The following is a 5,811-nucleotide window of genomic DNA, read 5'->3' on the forward strand; positions in this document are numbered from 1 at the left end:
ATAACAAAGTAGTATCACTATCCTCCAGACGGAGGGGTGTATTTGGCCGAGGGTGACTTTGTATTTTTGGCAAAAGTTCATGATGACCGAGTTCAAGGAACCTGATAGGTTACAAGTACCTTAGACACAAGTACTTTACTTTATGTTTTGATGATCTAACAAACTTACCATTCAGAACCAGATAAGGAACCTGCTACACTTCTACAAGACCTTGAGATCACAAAGTTCTAGGTTGGGATCCAGCCCTTGGGAAAGTAAGGCGAATGCTATTACTAAATCAAAGGACCTGCAGGAGCTGACTATAGAAGAGCTGGTTGGAAATCTGAAGACCTACGAGATGAAGAGGAAGATAGAAAGTGAAATAAGAGAACCAAAGAAAGAAAAGAACCTGGAACTCAAAGCTGACAGCAATGACTCAAGTGAGGAAGAGTAGAAGGAACAATTGAGGGAACCGATCCCTACCAGTTCCCGAGGAGACTGTATGAAGTTAACTCTCCAGTAGGAAAGTTGTTGCGTGCACACGCTACTGTACAGGAACAACGCAGCAGTCAACTTTCTGTGGAAGGCTCTTTACCTACCTTGCTTACATCATTGTAAATGATGTCACACATGCATAAACACAATTAAGGAAGGTAAAACATCTTACTTCATAAGAGAACTAGATGAAGGACCTGAAGCATGCCTGGTACAATCATTCAAGTTAGCCGACTCAAGATAATCTGGGCTGTGTATCTTTAGATTCACAGGAACCAGATTAGGGACCTGATGCCTTGGTGTTCCCCTGATAGAAGTGAAAGTCAACAGTACAACTGGAAAGCAACTGTAGAAAGTGACTGCCTGCAACAGTACAGCAGACAATGCAACAGTCACTTCCCATTGATATTGGACATCACTAAGGATATTTTTTGTAGTATAAACCTTATGCAAGGCACAAGATTCAGGTTCTAAGACTTGCAAAAATCAGAAACGAAAATTCTCTATCAAGTGCTTGCAACAACCTCTCTCAAGAACAAAGCTGCTTCAACCTCAAAGACCTGATCCAAGATCAAAGATATCTTAAGTCCTTAGGTTTTTTGAGTCTTTGTTAATTGTTCTTCATTGTAACTCCTATCTTTCTTTCTTAGAAGCCGTTTTTAGGAAACCCAGAATTCGTAAACTCTCCAGTTTACATTGTGACTAGGTTTAGTCATAAGCTAAAGTCTTTGTAACTAGAGAGTTGCAAAGTGGTTTGTAATAAGTGTTATTACAAGTTAGAGTGTGTAAAAGCCTTTATAACTGTAGAGTGACAAAGTGGCTTTTGGTGAGAGCATCACAAATTAGTTAAATTATTTGTAATTAGGGAGTCACAAAGTGGCTTGTGGTACGAGTACCACAAGTTAGTTGAATTCTTTGTAATAGAGTCATTATAAAGTGGCTTGTAATATGTGTTTACAAGTTAGTGAAGTTGAAAGCCTACAAGTGTAGGTCGTGGTTTTTGTCCCCTTGAGTTGGGATTTTTCCACGTAAAAATCCTCTGTGTTCTTTACTTCTGCCGAGCTATTGTGGAACTATTAGAGAACCTGATTCCCTATACTTGTTGGTTTTACAGTCTATTGCTTACAGTGGGAATTAATAGAGAATCTGGTTCTCTATAAAGTGGGAACTTATCCTGTGTATCATTTACATACTTGTTCAGTAGTTAGCACTGTACCAAACTGATATAGGACCAGATCTCTATACAGTTTGGTTCGTTAGTATTTTCAAAGGAAACTCATAGAGAACCTGGTTCTCTATACAGTCTGGTGGACGCATAGCTTCTAACAATTGGTATCAGAGCGGGTTATTTCTAGAAGGTTAACACCTAGAAAGGATCTACATGGTTGCTCCACCAAACTTCGAGGAAAGTCAATCAACCAATAGACCACAAAGATTTTAGGAGATGTGTCGCAAAAATGGTGGGATCCCAAAGAAAGGAAGTTCCAGCAGGAATTCCAAAGGAAATGATTGTTGTCATAAGTGTGGAAAGCCTGGAAACTTCATCAAAGACTGCCTATTTCTAAAACAAGAGCATCACAAACACAACTCTGACAAAGTAGCAAAAAGGAACCTGGTTCTTGACAAACGATTCAGCTGAAAAAGTACAGCTGACAATGTTGTGAAGCAAGCTCTTGCTGCATGGGAAGACTCCTTCAGTGAATTAGAAGAGGAACCAGATGCAGGAACCAGCTCCATGATGGCAGTGCAAAATGAAGCAAAGGAATTTGATTCAGTGTTTGCATTGATGGCTCAGTCCGATGAGGATGAAGAGGATGACAATGATGAGGTAATCAGGGATGTTCAGAGAAATCTGAAGTCCTACTCTTCGAAAGAATTGATGTCATTAGCAAATATTCTAATTGATACATATTATAGTTTTGTTAATGATAAATATACCCTAATCATAGAGCTAGGAAATGCTGAACAGTCCAGAGATGATGTGATGGTATTGGTTGTTGACTTGAAAGAAACCATAGAGAACCTTAGCAAAGAAAAGAATACTCTAGTAGAAAAAATTGCAGCTACTGAGCAAGAAAGGGATGATATGGTAGTTTCCTTTGAAGATTTAAGGGAACAAATGGAAGAAGTAACTAGAAAACACAACTTGTTAAAAAAACAAACAAAAAAATGGATGGACAACACCGAGGGAAAGGAAGTGGTTAGAAAGGCTCAACTTGAGCTTGAGAGTGAGCTTAAGAAAATTAAAACAAGTCTTGTTGCTGAGCTTGAAAAGAATAGACAACTTCAGGAGGATTTAAAAAGGGTTAAAAATAATCTTGATAAGTCACTAAAATGGACCCGGTCCTCTGAGGTGATAACGTCTATATACAGGAGTAATGGTGGAAACAGGCAAGGCATCAGGTTTCCAAAGGCTAAAACCTCATATAATCCCCATAGGAAGTATGTAACTGTGGTTGATAATAGGTTGTGCACTCACTGTGGTCAAACTGGTCATTACAAGGACTCTTGTAAAGTTAAAATTTAGTCTTTACAGCAAAACAGAGTTTTTGTTGAAAAGAGGCGTACTGATGAGGAACCTGGTTCCCTGAAAAGAAAATATGTGCTGCTTGCATGGGCAAAAAGAAGTTTGATCCGCCCGTTCTGTCATTATAAGGGACCCAAGCTGGCTTGGGTTCCTAAGTCTAATCATTGACTTAAGTGTGCAGGGAACAGTGAAAGGAAGCAGTCAACAGTGGTACATGGATAGTGACTGCTCGAAGCTCTTGACTGGAAGAACAAATAATTTCCTTTCACTAAAGGCCCTGCAAGGAATGAGTGTATCCTTTGAAAATGGCAAGAAGGGATACATTCTGGAAGATGGAAAGATCGGGAACATTATGAGTCCATTGAACAGTAGAGTACTTGGTCCTCTACGAGATTCTGCTGGGTATTTCCCAAATCTGTGACAAGGGGATCTTGGATGTCTGAGTGCTGTTAATGATAATGCTTAGCTATGACACAGAAGACTGGGTCATGCAAGTTTCACGCTGCTGAACAAATTAGTCAAGAAGGACCTGGTTCATGGTCTGCTCAAATCAAGCTTCAAGGATCACAGGGTGTGTGATGCATGTGTAAAAGGAATGCAAGTGAGATCCTCTTTCAAGCCCAAAAAGGAAGTTAGTATCTCAAGGCCACTTGATCTCCTCCATATGGATCTATGTGTACCTATGAGGATGCCAAGTAAAGGAGGAAAGAGGTACATATTCTCGTCAGTATGGATGATTACTCCAGATTTACATGGACCTTGTTCCTCAGAACTGAAGATTTAGACTCCAGCCGACATAGAGGAACCTGGTCCCTCAATCACAATATCTGAAGCAGAAAATAGAATTGTGGATGCCATACATGGAACTCCACCTGCTGAGAAATTCAAATCAGATCAAAGACAAGAAACTCACTTGCCTTCTCAGCCTTTCTCTCTCAAATAGAGCCTAATAATATCAAGGAAGTATTGAAAGATGCTGACTGGATTACAGCTATGGAAGAAGAGCTCCATCAACTTGAGAGGAACAGAACATGGAACCTGGTTCCACGACCTGCTGACAGAACTGTTATGGAAGCCAGGCTCCCCGTGCTTGGTGTGAAAGAAATCAGGAAGGAACCTACTCATTGTGCAGATCTATGCTGATGGAATCATACTTGGAGCTCAACTGACTCATTATGTGAAGAATTTGCTAAACTTATGGGAAATGAGTTTGAAATGAGTATATTGGGGAAACTGAATGTCTTTCTAGATCTGCAAGTGAAGCAGTCCATAAAGAGAATGTGTATCAGTCAGCAGAAATGCATCAAAAACTCTTGAAAAGGTTTGATATGGAAGCATCAAAGGGGAATCATTGGATCTCTACTCTATCTTACTGTCAGCAGGTCAGACATTGTATTTAATGTGGGATTATGTGCAAGGTTCCAATCAAATTCTAAGGAATCTCATCTGAAGGCTGCTAAGAGTATTCTAAGATATTTTAAGGGGACACAGAACCTGGTTCTGTACTATTCTTCAGGTGACAATTTCAACCTTATTTGTTATGATGACGCTGATTGTGCAGGCTATCTAGTGAACAAGAAAAGCACATCTGGAATGGCTCATTTCCTTGGATCATGTTTTATCTCATGGGGTACAAGGAAATAAAACTCAGTAGCTCTCTCAACAACTGAAGCAGAATATGTTGCAGCTGCCTCGTGCTCAATCACTCTGGGTCAAGCAACAATTGAAAGATTTTGGCGCATACATTAATTGTGTACCACTTCTATGTGACAACACCAGTGCTCTCAACATGTCAAAGAATCTGGTTCAACACAAAAGAACCAAGCACATTGACGTCAGACACCATTTTCTCAGGGACAATGTTGAAAAGGTTCTGATCTGTACGAAGTTCTGGAAGACAAAGGATCAGGTAGAAGACATCTTCACCAAGGCGCTGAGCAGGGAACATTTTGAAAGAAATCGTCTGGAGTTGGGGTTGATCAAGCTCAACTAAGGACCTGGTCCATCGATGATTGGCTATGTTAAGAAAGAAAGGTACAATGCTAAAAAGTATTTTTCGACAACATCTAACTCAAAGCTATACTGTTACAGGTATACACATATGGCAGTCTTAGGACAAAAACAACTAAGAGTGACATTGCACGTCTTGGAGTCTTTGCTCAAAATTTTCAAAAACCGTCAAGGAACCTGGTTCCTATGACTCAGGTTAGTAGTCTCTCCAATACTTATATGCCTTTTTAAGCTGCTAAAGTGTCATGTCATCAATTTATTTCTGCCTTTCTCCTGCCTCTCCTCCTAACCTTTGAAGTCCAAAATGTTAAACTTTTCTGAACTGACCCATTACCCCAAAAAGGCACTTCTCTATCTTACACCCAACTAAAACCTATTCTTTTCTTCAAAACCAAAATCAACCTTGTCTCAAAATAATCCTTCTTTCCAAATATGCCAGAAGTGAACCCAACTCTCTCATTTTCCAAAAAACCTAACTCCATCAGAATCAAAACCCCAAGAAGTCTTTGGTAGATTTTGATGAAAGTTTAACTGAAAGGGAACAAGGTAGATCTAATATTCTAGAGCGTGAGGCTGAAGTTGTGGTTGGATTTGTGAAAGTTTTGAAGGATGGAGAAATTGGTAAATGTGAGGACTGAATGAGGAACATGATCCCTCAAGTCCTTCTCATGAAGTCAATTTTAATGATGATCTTTTTCTCCTTGAAGTTTTGTGTTTAAACGAACTTCTGATCCAGTAAAGAGTATTGAGAAAAGTAGGCTGATTGATGAGGAAGAGAGAATGAAGTGGAAAAATTTCCA

The sequence above is a fragment of the Nicotiana tabacum genome, chromosome 16, assembly GCF_000715075.1.
Source record: "Nicotiana tabacum cultivar K326 chromosome 16, ASM71507v2, whole genome shotgun sequence".
NCBI classification, from domain to species: Eukaryota; Viridiplantae; Streptophyta; class Magnoliopsida; order Solanales; family Solanaceae; genus Nicotiana; species Nicotiana tabacum.